At 41.4% G+C, this 17,886-nt stretch overlaps 1 protein-coding gene across 1 annotated transcript in view; it reads left to right on the top strand.

Annotated features, from left to right (window-relative positions):
• The window catches only part of myo1d (myosin 1D), a 549,120-nt gene that overhangs the window by 415,496 nt on the left and 115,738 nt on the right, over nucleotides 1-17,886 (top strand). The gene's annotated exons all lie outside the window — the stretch shown is intronic.

Raw genomic sequence — 17,886 nt, 5'->3', positions numbered from 1 at the left:
TGAAAAAAAGGCAGCTTATTAGTTCGAAGTTTTTTACTTGATTGCAGAGTTAGATAAGTTCAATAGCATACTCTAATAAGAGGCAGAGAATCACCAGTAGCAGCTTCTGGGTTTCTGCATTTAACTGATGCGGAGGTTAATGTCAGTTTCATAATGCAAGCTCAGTGGTTAGCACTACTGCCTCACAGCGCCAGGGACCCAGGTTCAATTCCAGCCTCAAGTTTGCACATTTTCCCCGTGTCTGCATGGGTTTCCTCCGGGTGCTCCAGTTTCCTCCCACAGTCCAAAAATGTGCAGGTCAGGTGAATTGGCAATGCTGTTCAGGGATATGTTGGCAAGTCAGGGGTAAATGTAGAGTAATAAGATTGGGGAATGGGTCTGGGTGGGTTACTCTTCAGAGGGTCGGTGTAGACTTGTTGGGCCAGTGGGCCTGTTTCCACTCTGTAGGTATTCTATTCTCTTCTGTTCTGGGTTTTGAGCAATGAGGTCTGTGGCAGAATCAGGAGAGGAATCAGGTGAGGCACATCTGAACATCAGGAACAACTCACTGCACTTTTAATGTGTTTGCTGAGTATTGAGGCCAGTTTCTGACTAGGCAGCGGAAGTTTGTCAATTAAGAGTGATTATAGCTTGTTAAATGCCTTATTAAAACTGCAACTCACCCCATTAATATTCTGCTTCCTATCTTTCCATACACATCGATCAATCTAGACATTGAGAATTCTCTATCTGGAAGGCAGAGCAGGTACTTGGCTACTTCAGCTCACCGTTGGCTGCCAGCACACACTATTGTGCTCAGCAGTAAACAGTATCACAGGGCACAATCCATGGCCACACAGACCTTGGGTCCAACATTTTCCAACCTGTTACAACCATCATGGCACCTCACTGATCTACTTTCAGGCGGTTTAAGAAGTATAGACCTGCTTGCAAGGCACACTGGCAATTAGCATTGAACGGTTGCTTCTGGAACACTTTAAATGCTTGGGCAGGCACTCGGCTCACAGGTTGGACCAGACTGTATTCATACTATTTGTGTAAGGTTCTGGGTGCCACATTATAGGAAGAATGTGAACACACTTGACAGAAGCAATTTGCAAAAACGATTCTAGGGATGAGGAACTTTAGTTATGATAGACTGAAGTGGTTGGGACTGTTCTCCTTGGAGATGAGAAGACTGAGAAGAGATCACATAGAAGCTTTCAAAATCATGAGCGGCCTAGATAGGGACAAGAACAAGGTCTAGATCTTAAGTGATCTATGAAAACAGCATAGGTGAAGTGAAGAAAATCATTTTCACTCCGCTTGGGTATGGAATGTACTACCTGGAAATATGGCAAAGGCAGATTGAGTTCAGAGGCATTCAATAGTTTATTAATCTAAAGTCCCATGGCCAGGTGGTCCCCCTGCATTTGTGCCAAAGAGGCATGGAGCTAACTGTAAACCAAATATGTGGCTCAAAAAGATGCAGAAAGTGAGTTACACAAATTAATATTTCTTATCTCAAAACATCAAACTGTTCAACCAAGCAATTCCTTTGTATTTATTCTTGTTGGAGTTGTTGGACGTGAGTGTCACTGGCAGGTTAACAGTTATTGCCCATTTTTAGCTGTCCTTGAACTGAGTGGCCGTTTTACAGGATAGTTGAGAGTCAACTATTTGGCTGTGGGATTTGGAGTCATATATAGTCCAGACCAGGTAAGGATAGCAGATGTCCTGCTCTGAGGGTCATTAGTGCGCCAGTTAGGATTTTTTCTGACCATCAATAGTTTTGTGGTAATCAGGAGATTCTTAATTCCAGATTTTCTTTTTCCATCAAACCAATCTCCAATTACATTTGGTCAGGAATCTCTTAAATTTGCAACCAGATTTTTAAACAGAGCAGTTAAGAAAATCATTGTTTTTTTATTGAATTAAAATTTCAACTGCTGACACACTGGGATTCAAATATATGTTCCCAGAGCATCAGCCTGCGTTTCTAGCCTAATGACATTACTACCATGCCACCAAGGTGTTTAAATGCAAATTAAACTTAATTTAAATGGAAGTTTAAGAAAACCGTGTAGTCGTAGGCACTTCCTTAGGATGTTGCGTTAATTTCTGATCATCTGATCACAGGGGAAGGAATGGTTGTTGAATGTTCCAGGGTTTACATGTTTCAAAAGGGATTGGGGGGGTGGGCATGCGGGGAGGTAAAAGAGGTGGGGGGAGTGACATTGGTAATCAGTGATAGTATCACAGCTACAGAAAGGGAGGTCGTCGAGGAAAGTTTATCTACAGGGTCAGTATGGGTGGAAGTCAGAAACTGGAAAGGAACACTTACTTTATTGGGAATATTCTGCAGACCCCCCCCCCCCCCCCACCTCCCCAACACACAAGGTAACAGAGACACAGAGGAACAGTTTGGAAGGCAGGTTTTTGGAAAAGTGCAGAGGTAATGATTGTTGTCATGGTTGACTTCAACTTGCCTGATACTGACTGTAACCTCCTTAGTGCAATTAGTTTCAATAGAGCAAATTTTGTTAAGTCTGTCCAGGAAGGATTCCTGACTCAGTACGTAGATTGGCTGACTAGAGGGGAGGCCATGTTATATTTGGTACTTGGCGACAAACCAGGTCAGGTGTCAGACCTCGCGGGTGGGAGAGCATTACAATGATAGTGATCGCAACTCTCTGACCTTAATTATAGTCACGGAGAGGGATTGGAGCAAATGGTATGGGGAAGTATTTAATTGGGAGAGTGGGAATTACAATAGGAACTGTGGAGCCGATACCATCAGGAAAGTGCATGACAGAAATGTGGAGGTAGTTTAGAGAGCACTTGCTGTGAGTGCTGGATTGGTTTTTCCAACTGAGGTAAGGAAGGGATGGTAGGGTGAAGGAACTTTGGATGACAGATGTGGAACATCTAGCCAAAAGGAAGAAGGAAGCTTACTTAAAGTTGAGGAAGCAAGGATCAGGCAGTGCTCCAAAGGATTACAAGGTAGCCGGGTAGGACTGAAGAATGGGCTTGGGAGAGCTAGAAGGGGGATGAAAAAGCCTTGGCGAGTAGGATTAAGGAAAACCCTAAGATGTTCTGCAGTTATCTGAGGAAGAAAGAAATGGCCTGAGGGAGGGTAGAGCCAATTGCGGGTAGTGGAGGAAACTTATGCCTGGAGTTGGAGGAGGTTGGGGAGGTCCTTAATGAATCCTTCGCTTCAGTATTCATTAGCAAGACAGCGTATGACAGGCTGATGTGCTCAACAGGTTGATGTTAAGAAGGACAAGGTGCTGGAAATTTTGAAAAGCATGAGGATAGATAAGTCCCCTGGGCCAGACGGGATATACCCACGGTTTTTATAGAAAACAAGGGAAGAGATTGCTGCACCTTTGGTGATAATCTTTGTCTCCCCAGTGTCACTATCCATATGATTGCATGGTAGCAAATGTTATTCCCTTGTTCAAGAAAAGGAATAGGGATAACCCTGGGAATTACAGGCCAGTCAGTCTTACGTCTGTGGTGGGCGAAGTATTGGAGAGGATTCTGAAAGATAGGATTTATGATTATTTGGAAAAGTATAGCTTGATTAGAGATAGTCAGCATGGCTCTGTGAGGGACAGGTCATGCTTCACAAACCTTACTGAATTCTTTGAGGATATGACAAAAGACATTGATGAAGGTAGAACAATAGATGTGGTGTACATGGTATTTGATAAGGTTCCTGATGAAGGGCTCTGGCCTGAAACGTCGAATTTCCTGTTCCTTGGATGCTGCCTGACCTGCTGTGCTTTAACCAGCAACACATTTTCAGCTCTGATCTCCAGCATCTGCAGACCTCACTTTTTACTCACACATTTGATAAGGTTCCTCTAGAAAGTAAGGAGAAAGTACAGGGGAATTTGGCTGTCTGGATACAGAATTAGACAAAAAAACTGCAGTTGCTGGAAAACCTCAACAGGTCTGGCAGCATCTGCAAAGAGAAATAAAAATTAACATTTTGGGTCCAGTGACCCTTCCCAAAAACACTGAACCTGAGATGTTAAGTTTGATTTCTCTTTACAGATGTTGCCAGACCTACTGATCTTTTCCAGTAACTTGTATTTCTGTTTCTGATTTACAGCATCCACACTTATTTTGGTTTTTAATTTAGTAAAAAGCTGCACTTGCTTCTGGAGACTGATAGATGCTACTTGCCTTTTGAGCATTAGTAATATACATCAAGTCAATGATCCCTGCACCCAGTTCACATTTACTGGATCCAGGTGTCAATAAAATCCTATCTGGCGTTTGGCACCTGATGATGCAATGCTCTATTGTCCTCCTGCCTAATGTCTTCATCTTCCTTCTAGAAAGACTGCCGCTGCTCTCCCAGCTCTTCAATATCCATCACATTCCATCTTTTCCTGCTTCAGTTGTATGGAATACAGCATGCCAGGATTATACAGGACACTCTGACTGGACCAAACCCTGTACTTGACTGGACACAATGTGGGAGCTACAGTCTTTCCAGGTGAAGCAGCATTCCACCTGGACCACCTCCAATCTGGTCTATTGCATTCGCTGTATCCAAAGTGGCCTACTGTAGATTGGAGAAACCAAACGCAAGCTGGATGATTACTTTGCAGTCCGTGCAAAGGAGGAATCCGACCTTCCCATTGCAGGTCGTTTTGGCGCAGCATCCTGCTTGCACGCCCACTTTACTGTCCTCGGCTTTATGCGGTACTTCAGTGAATCACAGAGCAAACTGGAGGAACAACACCTCATCTTCAGACTAGCCACTTTATAACCTTCTAGACTTCATATTGAGTTCAACACCTTCAGATTGTGAATCCATTCCCATCCCTTCCCTTTCTTTTAATTTTACCTTTACATTCTCTGTTACCATGTTCTCCCTCCCCTCACCCCACTCCTATGGAACTATCGGTTCTTTCCAGTCTGGCAGTTAGACACATTGTTCTGACATTCTTACATTCCAATCACTTAATCCACATTATTAATACCCTTTCACTCCTAGCACTCCACTCCCCCACCATTGCATAAATGCTGCCCCCTCCACACTTTGTTAGCCTTGATGAAGAATCATTTAGACTTGAAATGTTAGCTTGATCTGTCTCCAAGAATGCTGCCTGACCTGTTGTGATTTCCAGATTTTTTTGTTTCCTTGACTGACTTTGGCAGGACCTCTGGATGGATAAAGATCCACTTAATTTGACCACAGTCTACTTTCCTTGACTCATGACCATGTGACTAAAATGCATGCAGTATGTTTACCATATAATCTGGTGTTTGCTGTAGGTGTGATATTGGTGTCACATAGTGATATGTCTACCTCCTCCACTAATCACTGCTGACAACTATGTTAAGCTGCCTGGGTTTGTGTCTATGATAAATGACCAGGCAAGGCAGAAGCATTGAGACTTTGTATCAGACAGCAAAATGCAGAAAGGCAAGCCAAGCTAGAGTTACTGTGAGCATCCAAGTAGTGAGAGTGAGCATTGAGAGTAAGTGCAGAGCCCTGAGATGGCGCTGCTCCAGTCCATTGGCTGGGTGTCTGTTATTGCAAACTGGTCTGTCTGTAGTAGAACAATGCAAGGCACAGTTACTCATCAAAGTGCAGAAATCGAGAAGGGAACTCTATTGAAGTGGATCAAAGATGTGCCATGAGGAAACAGTGAGGCTGGTGCATGTGCACAGGCAGGTGCAGCCCATGAAGCAAACCTAGTGATGTTGGCACTACTGTCCATAACAAAAGCCTGAGGAAAGTGGTGAGTACCTGCTCAAACTTCCATATCAAGAATTGAAGGGCTTTTGCCCAAAATGTCGATTTCGCTGCTTCTTGGATGCTGCCTGAACTGCTATGCTCTTCCAGCACCACTAATCCAGAATCCAAGAATTGTCATAGTCTAGTTTCTCTCTGACAAATAGAAAACTATATATGAATGAGGCGATATTAGGTACTAAAGAAATAATAATACATGCAAAAACATCTCCCACTACTGACTAGTGAGTTTTTCATCTCACTGTTCAAAACTTGGTTGCAAAATTTTCTCATCTGACTCACCATTGCCTACTTTATCAAGGGTTGGGAAAATACAGCCTTACAATGCACTGTGTAAATTCCACAATGAAATCCAGGATTCAAAGAGTTAACTCCGTTATAAAATCTAGTAGCACTAACTTAATCCCTGTGGCTGCTATTCACAAGGACTGGCTGATTGTCGTTTGGTCTCAATTTCCCATCATAAAACAATTTTACTTTTCTTCAAACACATTGCAGACACCACCTCTGCAAATGGATCAAGCATAGCTTTTTGAATAGGGGTCTTGCCCGTGTACATGATAGAAATCCAGCACCTCTGTTAAAGCATGTAAAGGCCATTCACTATTTGAATTGCATTTTAAACTTGGCCGTGTGAGTTAGCTATTTATTTTTATCAAGTGACTTGTGTCATTGTGCGTTGATAAAGTCTGATCTGGTTGACCTTTTCTGTCTAGTAAGGCAGATGGCTTGTCTTGTTCCAGACAGGTAATAACAAGATAACCATTGAAAGGTTGATCATAATGAAGATTAGTCACACAGAGAATGAAATAGTTCAGGCACATTGCCTAACATCTCATCTCAATGTCAGCTGAACAAGGAAACTGTATTAACCTCAGTTTCTGGCTGAGGCACTGCAGAGACTTTCTTTAGAAGCATTTTTTTTTCTTAAAGAAAATCAATAGTTTGCCATGTTCTGGCTAAAATTCATAGCAGCAAACAGAATGGCTGTTCTTTCATAGTCAATGAGTCCAGTCCACTAGAAATAGGGCTGGATGAATTAAATTGGCATGATTGTATTTGCAGGTTTTGAATGGTACACTGCAAAACAATCTTGTGTCAGTTTATCCTTTGAATTGAAACATGAAGAATGAGTGCAGTAGCAAGTGTCTTTTTGACAATTCCCTGTTGAGAACTTTGCTTTTTACGTGACCCCTTCGCTGCAATTCTTTTTGTGTCTCACTCAAATTCAGTCATTTCGCTTTTAAAGTATGGGTTCTGCAACTCAGCATCATTTCAAACCCCTCACCTTCCCACCCCTACCACCAAATCAAACAAATTAGTAAAGTAACTCCTGATCCCAAATCCTTTACAGGACTTCACACTGACCAGCGTTTGCACTCAAATGCACAAATTGAAAATGGAGGCAGACAGGCCCATCAAAATATCAGTGAGGCCCAATCTCAGGACATTCTCAATCAGTGTTCACTGAGGAAAAGGACATGATGAGTGTTGAGATTAGAAATAGAAGTTTGATTAGTCTGGATCATGTTGACCTAAGTAGTGAAGATGTATTGGGTAGGCTCGTTGTTATTGAGATGGTCAAATCCCCAGGACCGGATGGGATCTATCCCAGGTTGCTAGGGAAGGCGAGAGAGGAAATAACTGGGGCCCTGACAGATAACTTTGTGGCATCCTTAAACACAGGACTGGAGGTGCCAGAGGACTGGAGGGTTGCTCATGTTGTCCCCCTGTACAAGAAGTGTAGTAGGAATATTCCAGTTAACTACAGACCAGTGAGTCTGACTTCAGTTGTGGGAAAGTTGCTGGAGAGGGTAATGAGGGATAAGATCTATTTATATTTAGAAAAGAATGGGCTTATCAGTGATAGGCAACATGGTTTTGTGCGGGGGAGAATGTGCCTTACCAACTTAATAGAGTTCTTCGAGGAAGTGACCAATTTGATAGATGAAGGAAGGGCTGTAGATATCATTTACATGGACTTTAGTAAATGATAAAGTTTGATAAGGTTCCCCATTGTAAGCTAATAGAGAAGATGAAGTCACATGGTGTGCAGGGTGTTCTCGTTAGGTGGATAAAGAACTGGTTGAGCAACATGAGACAGTAGTAGTTGAAGGTAGTTTCTCAAAATGGAGAAAGGTGACCAGTGGTGTCCCACAGGGGTCAGTGCTAGGGCCACTGTTGTTTGTGTTGATATACATAAATGATCTGGAACAGGGTTCTGTTAGTATGATCAGTAAGTTTGCAGATGACATGAAGATTGATGGAGTAGCAGAAAGCATAAGCGACTGTCAAAGAATACAGGAGAATATAGATAGACTGGAGAGTTGGGCAGAGAAGTGGCAGATGGTTTTCAATCCAGAAAAATGTGAGGTGATGCATTTTGTGAAGTCTAATTCTAGAGCAAATTATACAGTAAACGGAAGAGTCTTGGGAAAAGTTGATGAGCAGAGAGATCTGGGAGTTCAGGTCCGTTGTACCCTGAAGGTTGCTGCACAGGTGGATAGAGTGGTCAAGAAGGCATATGGTATGCTAACCTTCATCAGACAGGGTATTGAATATAAGAGCTGGCAGGTCATGTTAAAATTGTACACAATGTTGGTTCGGTCACATTTAGAATACAGTGTACAGCTTTGGTTTCCACATTACCAAAAAGTTGTGGACGCTTTGGAGAGGGTGCAGAGAAGGTTTATGAGATGTTGCCTGGTATGGAATGCTCTAGTTATGAAGAGAGATTGAGTAGGTTAGGTTTGTTTTCATTAGAACAAAGGAGTTTAAGGGGGGGCCTGATTGAGGTCTACAAAATCATGAAGGGTATAGACAGGTAGATAGAGATAAGCATTTTCCCAGGGTGAAGGATTCAGTAATGAGAGGTCACACTTTCAAGGTGAGAGATGAAAAGTTTAAGAGGGCAAGTACTTTACACAGAGGTGATAAGTGTCTGGAACGCATTGCCAGCAGAGTAGTAGAGGCAGGCACGGTAGATTCATTTAAAATGCATCTGGCCTACTTATGCGTCATGAGTAGGTGGGGAGCAGAGGGATACAGATGGTTAGGAATTGGGCGACAGGTTTAGACAGTAGGTTTGGATTGGCTTAGGCTTGGAGGGCCAAAGGGCCTGTTCCTGGGCTGTAAATTTTCTTTGTTTCAGGACACTTGGTTGAGGTGCATGCCATCTGTGCCACCATCATTTATGTACTTAATATAAGCCCAAATGAATTTCTTCCTCTCCTTATAGTAACAATTCTTTGCTTAGAAGTTTTTTCTCTCAACATCTAATCATTCCTTTCTTGTGATTATATCAAAGTCCAACAACAAAGATCGTTAGAAAATCTTTTCTGAGAAACTATATATGGTTGGCATTGCCCACATCCAAAGACCAATGACTGAATATTTTGAGGTGTGGCAATCAACAATTAATTTATCACTCTGCTCATATTTTTTCCCATTAGGACTAAGTTTTCAAGCCAGCAATTTCTGTTCCGCTTCTTCAGAAATGCCAGACATAGGTGAAATCATCACAGCTCCCCAGAAATGTGGGATAGTCAGGAAAGTCAGACCCTTATGTAACAGTCAGTGTGCTGTATTCCTTACTTAATTGTCAGTGGCACAGCCAGTCACTTTGGCAGTTCCTCTGAAAGGGTAGGTGGGAAGATAGGTTAGAGGTACAGATTAGGGTTAGGCATAGGTCAAGGTGGTTGGCGTCTGGCAGCACTTTGGAGTGTAATGAGGGTGATGTCAGGGCCAGTGGGTCAAGGAAATGGCGAGCAGGGAGGGGGTTTTGAGGCTTTATGTTTGTAGTGAGGACAGGGGTCAGGAGACACAGGATTGGAGTTAGTGCACACGAGTCTGGTTGGCAGGGAGTTGTCAGGCTTCATGGCTGTAAGGGGTAAGAGTGGAGGTGTAGTTTTGGGATGTGACAGGGTGGAGGAAGTAGGTCGGCAGAATAGTCAGCCACAAATTAGACTAGATTTTTGATTGTCTAATTTTTCCTGGGTTTAATTAATTTAATGGAGGCAAAACTTCCTGAATTCTCCAAAGTCATAGTTTTTTTTGAAGGATCTGTTGGGGTTTTCCACTTCCTGCTTTATTTCCAAGGAGTCTATTGCATTCAGATTGCACAGGGTTCCAACATGTAAATCTTGTCTGAAGTACTCCAATCACCACCTGGTTATCTGAATATCCTGACCCATAATTTTAGAAGTTACTAATTTGCTGACCAATAGAAACATCTTTTCCTGAATTACTTCATTACAGTTTTTGATAATTTTTCAGACACCCCTCAGGTTGCCTTTTAACCCAACTTTCTATAACAAAGTAATATTGTTCAAAGTTTGTAAGAAGATTTGTAGCTCGGGTGCTTGTTGTTGTGGTTCTGTTCGCCGAGCTGGGAGATTTTGTTGCAAATGTTTCGTCCCCTTTCTAGGTGATATCTTCAGTGCTTGGGAGCCTCCTGTGAAGCGCTTCTGTGCTAATTCCACCGGCATTTATACTCGTTTGAATCTGCCGCTTCCAGTTGTCAATTGCTGTCCGCTGCAGTGGCCGGTATATAGGGTCTAGGTCAATATGTCTGTTGATAGAATTTGTGGATGAGTACCATGCCTCTAGAAATTCCCTGGCTGTTTTCTGTTTGGCCTGCCCTATAATAGTGGTGTTGTCCCAATCGAATTCGTGTTTTTTGTCATCTGAGTGTATGGCTACTTAGGGATAGCTGGTCGTGTCGTTTCGTGGCTAATTGGTGTTCATGGATGCGGGTTGTTAGCTGTCTTCCTGTTTGTCTTATGTAGTGTTTTGTGCAGTCCTTGCATGGGATTTTGTACACTACATTGATTTTGCTCATGCTGGGTATCGGGTCCTTTGTCCTGGTGAGGTGTTGTCTGAGAGTGGCTGTTGGTTTGTGTGCTGTTATGAGTCCTAGTGGGGACTCATAGAGGGCATGCCAAACAGAGAACAGCCAGGGAATTCCTAGAGGCATGGCACTCATCCACAAATTCTATCAACAGACACATTGACCTAGACCCTATATACCGGCCACGGCAGCGGACAGCAACTGGCAACCGGAAGTGGCAGATTCAAACGAGTATAAATGCCGGAGGAATCAGCACAGAAGCGCTTCACAGGAGGGTCCCAAGCACTGAAGGTGTCACCTAGAAAGGGGATGAAACATTTGCAACAAAAACTCCCAGCTCGGCGAACAGAACCACAACAAAGTAATATTGTTTCTCTAGTCTCCATTTGTGTGACAGAGTTGTCACACTCAGAGCTTCGCCTGAGGCCCACTGAAGATGTTACCTAGTATGGTGATGAAACATCTGGAAATGAACCTTCCAGCTCAGCGAGCAAACCTACATCCAGAAACTCGAGCTGAGCTACAAATCTTTTGAAAACTGACTAAGAGTTGTATATTTTACATTGAAAAAACAATTTGCCCATTATAAGGAGATTAGTCAAATGCTATGTACTTGTATTTTTAAAGCTACTGAAAGAAAGCTTACGACTCCAATCCACTTATGCTGCTTGGCACTATAAAAGTAAGTGATGATGAAGATAGCAATTTAAACTGAAGAAAATGTATTGGCAGTGATTTAATGGACTAGATTTATTGCAGATATTAGAAGTTCAAAGTGGTTTAGATATTGCACTGTTTAACTGTCCCTAAGTCTGGTTATTGGCATTGCTGCAGTACCACCTTGAGATGGTATAGCTATGTCTGACTAGCTGTTCTTTTTAAGTTTCAAGTGTCATAATTCCTGTGTCTTATCTGTAACATATTTTTAAAAGACCTGCCATTAGGATATATTGGCTACTGAGTCAACACTGAAGCTCCTGAGGTATTCCTGAGCCTAGTCTGTGGGTAACTTCTCTTGTTCATTATCAAGATAAACAGAGAGTTCTGGATGTTTGTGGGGTGTGGGTGGGAGCCACACATTCAGCATGCAGTTGGACAACAAGGGATGAACGAATTTGAATGCAAGGGTCCGAATTTTAAATCAACCCTCATGAGTGAGTGATTTATTTTTTATGTGCTACAAACTAGTATAATTTGGTCATTGCTCAGAGCACAGTGGTCAAAAAGCCATTTGGTTGCATGCTATGACAACATGAAGATCTGTCCATCTCTGGTCTGTCCATAAACAGTATCCAGCTTTCCCTGTGGCTCACTATCTTTTCCTTCTTGATCCATCTTGTTTATATTTAATTCCTTGTATTATGATGTAAAATTATAACTTCAATTATAACTTGTTCCGATATAAAGATCCAGCCAACTGTGAGCAAATGTGTTCTGTAAGAACAGAACCATCCCTTCAACAAAATCACTTCTTTTCACAAGTCATTTTGATAAGTTCAATAATTTCACAGTCATCATATTTTCTGATCATCATTTAATTTATATTGCTGAGATCTAAAATTTGCTAGATAGAGGTAAGTTGATATCTCCCTGATTTTCCTGCTGGATTTGAAAGGCCTGTTTAGCATGCCTGCCTAACATGATCTTTGCACATTAGAAATACCATTTCCACCGCTTGAGCATTTTCAAGTTGGTTTACAATATTAACCCATTAGGACTGACCATATGAAGAATTAACACAATGCTTTCAAACGTTTCTCTGTTGTGGGAAAGGGCAAGGATAAACTCTGAAATATAAACAGAACTGCAGATCCTCTAGTATTGGCACATTGTCAGCAATCACAAACAAATTTTGATACACTCATATTAATGTCCTGTTCTAACTTCAGTAATAGTGCCAGACACCAAAAGGGAAACTGAGATATTAATACAGAAGGACTAATTTACCAAGGAAAATAAATTTTACCAGGGAACATGTGTGCTGTTTGTCAATAAATGTACATATTTACTTGTATTCTTGATTGCCTGGTTGTTGTCATCGCTTTGCCTGCAAACATGATTCCACCAGAGCTATTGATATTTTCTTTACCTCTTTTCCATTCATTCCATCTGTGAGGAGAATGTTACTGTTTCACGACTCATTCTTCAAATCCCAATCCCTTCTCTGTCACTCCTGATGATTCTTCAACAATTTTTCCCATGACTGAACTTGCCTGCTCATTTCTCTTGCTCCCTCTGACTTTTTCAGTCGTCAAATATTCTCTGCATCCCGTTCATTGTTATCACTCCCTCACTTTAAACATTTTTCAGCCCCATCTCCAAACTTAAGCTTTCCAAAGTGTAATTACCAACCAACTGATCATCTCCAAATCTCCTTCCTTCATTCTTTCTCTTGTGGTCTTGACCTTGTATCTGTCTCTAAATTAATAGTGTTCATACCTCTCTAATCTTAACCTAGCAGAGGTCTCACACCATCTCTTGTCCAGCACTGAGTATCGCAAGAGTCTACCCTCTTTCTGAATTTCAGTGAATGTCCTTCATATGCATATGATGAGCTTCTATTTATATTCTGAAAATAAAAACAAAAAGTTATCTTTGAGATATGCTGGTGAAAGAATAATAATCTGAAATGGTAATTTTCTCATCGCAGATGCTGCCAGTATTTTCAGCATTTTTAAAAAATTTTGATTTCAGATTTCCACCATCACTGGCATTTTACTTGTACGCTGAAAATTAGATTAGATTAGATTACTTACAGTGTGGAAACAGGCCCTTCGGCCCAACAAGTCCACACCGACCCGCCGAAGCGCAACCCACCCATACCCCTACATTTATCCCCTTACCTAACACTACGGGCAATTTAGCATGGCCAATTCACCTAACCCGCACATCTTTGTGACTGTGGGAGAAAACCGGAGCACCGGAGGAAACCCACACAGACACGGGGAGAACGTGCAAACTCCACACAGTCAGTCGCCTGAGTCGGGAATTGAACCCGGGTCTCAGGCGCTGTGAGGCAGCAGTGCTAACCACTGTGCCACCACGAAAATGCCTAATTTCATCGCTCAATTGCCTTTGACTGCCTTTTTATGCTGTCAGATTTTGTTTGTGGATGAATTGCAATTTCTTTCAACTCAACTTTAGGGAGATTATTTTTAATTTCAGAATTTAATCTGGATAAATGCAAGGCATTGTATTTTGGTAAAACAAACAAGAACAAGACTTATTCAATTAAAAATAAGGCCTTGGGTAGTGGAGTAGAACAGAAAGACCTTAGAAGTTCATGCACATATTTCTTTAAAATTTGCACTGCCGGTAGACAGGGCAGTTATGAAGGCGTTTAGCACACTTGTCTTCATTGCTCGGATCTTTGAGTATAGGAGGTAGGGTATGTTGAGGTTGTACAGGATGTTGGTGCAGCCTTTTCTGGAATACTGTGTGCAGTTATGGTCTCCTTGTTTTGGGAAAAATATTATTAAGCTGGAGAGGATTCAGAAAAGATTGACCAAGATGTTGCTGGGAGTGGAGGGTTTGCGTTATAAGTAGAGGTTGGATAGGCTGGAACTTTTTGCACTGGAGCGTAGGAGGTTGAAGGGTTACTTGATAGAAGTTTACTAATCATGAGGGGCATAGATAAGATGAATGGCAGATGTCATTTCCCTAGGTGGGTCAGTTCAAAACTAGAGGGCATAGGTTTAAGGTGAGAGGAGAGAGATTTAAAAGGAACTTGAGGGGAACCTTTTTCGCGCACACACTGGTTCATGTGTGGAATGAATGTCCAGAGGATTTACAACATTTAAAAGATGTTCTAATAAGTGCATGAATAACAAATGTTTGTTGGGATATGGATGAAGTGCAGACAGGTGGGACTAATTTAGTTTGCGATTATGGTCAGCATGAACTGGTTGGATCGAAGGGTCCATTTCCATGCTGTGTGACTATGATGTCGGATGCTATCCTAGCTCTGGCACCATTCCTGTACTCAAGCACTCGTTCGGACTCAGCCGATCCATTCATAATCTTAGCATCCATTTAGCCCTAAACTAAACTTAAAACTGCTCTTCCAATCTTGTGAGGAAATTGCTTACCTCTAAAACAAACTTTTACCATCTTTACTTTGCCTACTTCTGTATCCTCTTTGTAATTAACTTTACCTTTCCCCTCTGTCAATGTAAACTTGCTGAAAAGCTAACAACAGCATCTTGTCCTACATTTAGTCTTAAGCATCAAATACCTCAATTTCCAGATGTCTGCGCTGTCTATTGCATTTAAAATTCTAGTCCATGTCTACAATTCATTTCATAACTTGCACTATTCTGTCTGCAGTCTCCCTCAATATCGTTTTGTTTCAGAAAAGAGGCAGTTTCCTGATTTTGGTTTCTTATACATTTTCCTCACCCTTTCTCTAAAGCGGTCATCACAGTGCCTTTGGTTGTCATCTGTTCGCTTTATGAAGTTCCCTCAATAAATCCCTCCACTTCTCAACTCGTTTAGTTTGGGGAAACATGGTCAGCATGGACAAGTTGGAGCAAAGGGTCTGTTTCTGTGTAGTATGGCTCAACTTCTTAAATCACTTTTAAAATGTTTCACAAGCTCTGTCACTTTGACCAAACATTTTGTAAATGCTCCAAATCTCAATCTCTCTCACGCTGTCTGGTTCAACATCTGTTTCCTTTGTCATTTACCATTTTGGAATTTATTTTAATGTTAAGATCCTATAAAAATGCAATTTTTTTCTTGCCTAGAGAGACTTCATTTTTCCTCCCTTTGTGTACTTCCTGGTTTTTTGTTCAGCTTAGTGTCTTCCCCTTATTTCACATTGACTTTTTATTTGCAAATTGATTCATTAGCTACTGAACTTCATGACTGACATTTTGTCACTGAGTAGTTCTCCCCCCACCTTACCTCAGTTCCAACTTTCCAGCTCAGCATTGTCCTCGTGACCTGTCCTACCTGCCAATCTCCCTTCCCACCTATCCGCTCCACCCTCCTCTCTGACCTATCACCTCCATCCCCATCCCCATTCACCTATTGTATTCTTTGCTACCTTCTCCCCAGCCCCACCACCCTCCATTTATCTCTCCACCCTGGAGGCTTCCTGCCTCTATTCCTGATGAAGGGTTTTTGCCCGAAATGTTGATTTTTTCTGCTCCCCGGACGCTGCCTGACCTGCTGTGCTTTTCCGACACCACTCTGATCTAAACTCTGGTTTCCAGTATCTGCAGTCCTAACTTCTGCCTAATTTTAATAGAAGTCATGCATGCAGTTTTGTTGATTTAAAATGATCATTTTAATTTGCCAATTTGAGTTCCGAACAGAGACTGGGTGGACCGTGGAGATGCAATCATTCTTGAATGTGGAAAGGACGGGAGATTTGTGTCAGAGTATGAAGGCAGGACAGGACAGGACAGGACAAGACTCTGTCATGCTGCTCTGGGTTTACTGGATATTCAGCATCCGTGGAGAAGAACTTGTTTTTTAATTTTAAAAAAAGTTAAACGTAAAACTGAGTTATTTTCTTTAAAACAAAGGAAATAAGGAAAGCACCCCCCAAAAAAATGGTGGCCTCATGTGCTGTATGATTCTGTGATTCCATCTCTGCATTCTTTTGGACATAGATATGTCGTGATGGAAAGCACAGTTGCTATTAGGAAACTGAACTGCAGGTCAGTAAATTTGTTCAGCATACCATAGACAAAAGCCCTGGATTCATTTCTATCTCAGCTGGCGTTTTCACTGAGTCTTCTCCCAGATGGTACAATGCTGATTTCAGCTGTTTAATAGAGTGCTTTATTCAATAAAGGGAGTGAACCTGCACTATGGATTACTCAAAGTCTACCTTTTCTAACTAGTCCTGAGATGCCCACAGCACTTTGGAGACATGATCAAGTCAGATTAAAATTCATCCTTTAAGAGGGTCAATGTTATTTTTTTCAAATTTACACTAGATAATTTTTTTTATTACAATCATAGTTTGGGTTCAGAGAATGGTTCAAGTTGCAGATTAGCATTGGAACAATATAATAGTGCTCAATTTCCCTCTGCATTGGTTCTTTCTATAATCCTTAGTAGAAGTGGAGCAAGATGTAATAAACATTGATAATCACTAATAAAACCGATAAGGTGTTCAGGAGGATCGTCTTTACTCCGAGGTTCCTTATAAGATGAAATTTGCTACAACTAGAAATGTTTGCAGTGAGTGTTACATAAATATATCTCCGTAGAAGCTTAATAAATTCCTGATAGAGAAAAGAACAGAAGAATACGTTGATAGCGTTAAACTAAGTGGGGTATGAGGAGGCTTTGTGGAATAATTGGGCAGGGAGCCCTGTTTCTGTGTTGTACTCTCTCTAATTCTGTGTAAATGCCAATTTGGTTTAATTGCTCAAGGTTATAGCTGCATACACACTTTTCAGTTTAATTGTGCAATTCTAGATTTCACTATTTAATTACCATGCAATTGACCAAAACATTGTAAATACAAAGACTGCTTCTCTTGGATTTTGCTTTTTTTTTAAAAAGAAAAACACCCAATTGCATTCAATATTTAATGTTTTGATGTGCTTGATCTGTGGACCTGCCACACTTCTATGTGATTTTTACCCTCTGTGAAACAGAATCCTTTTTTCTTTTTTGGATAGCATTCTGTCACACCGCACCAAGGCCACATTTGTTTGACCTCTTTCAGTAAAGTGACCAGGCTAAGCCATTTGTGACAGGACTTTCGCAACAGCAGTTGTAAGCCCCATCTGTTCGAAACAGCTGCTCCAGTGTTCGCCTGCTTAAGCGTTCCGCACCTTATGCCAAAGATATGGTAGCATGTTCAATTAAAAAGTGATATCCACTGTTTTTGAAGTGAGTTAAAAATGTAAGAGTCTGGAGATATCACTTACTGACCTTGACAGACATATAAAAGCTTAATGGTTTGAGTGGTAATGACTTGTAGTTCAAGTACAATATGCATTTAATTATCTGTACTAAAATAAATATTCCCACTCCTGCTGCTCCTATGTTCTGAATAGGTTAGCCAACTTGCTATTCCTCCTCACCACATTAAAATGAAGATTCATTGCATTGTCATCACCTCCTCTGATTCATTCTCTTATACCAACCTCAACGCATATGAAAATTTCTGACCTCCCTCAATCCACCAATGTTTAAAAACTGTAACATCGCCAGACCATTACTTCTAGGTTTGTATCATCATCTTAGCTACTCATTTCAGTCTTTGTAACCAGATGCCTCTATTTCTCAACACAAAGGCAGCTTCTCAAAATAA

This window comes from Hemiscyllium ocellatum, chromosome 32, assembly GCF_020745735.1.
Source record: "Hemiscyllium ocellatum isolate sHemOce1 chromosome 32, sHemOce1.pat.X.cur, whole genome shotgun sequence".
Taxonomy (NCBI): Eukaryota; Metazoa; Chordata; class Chondrichthyes; order Orectolobiformes; family Hemiscylliidae; genus Hemiscyllium; species Hemiscyllium ocellatum.
The sequence above is the reverse complement of the archived record's forward strand: the minus strand, read 5'-3'. Positions and strand labels throughout refer to the sequence as shown.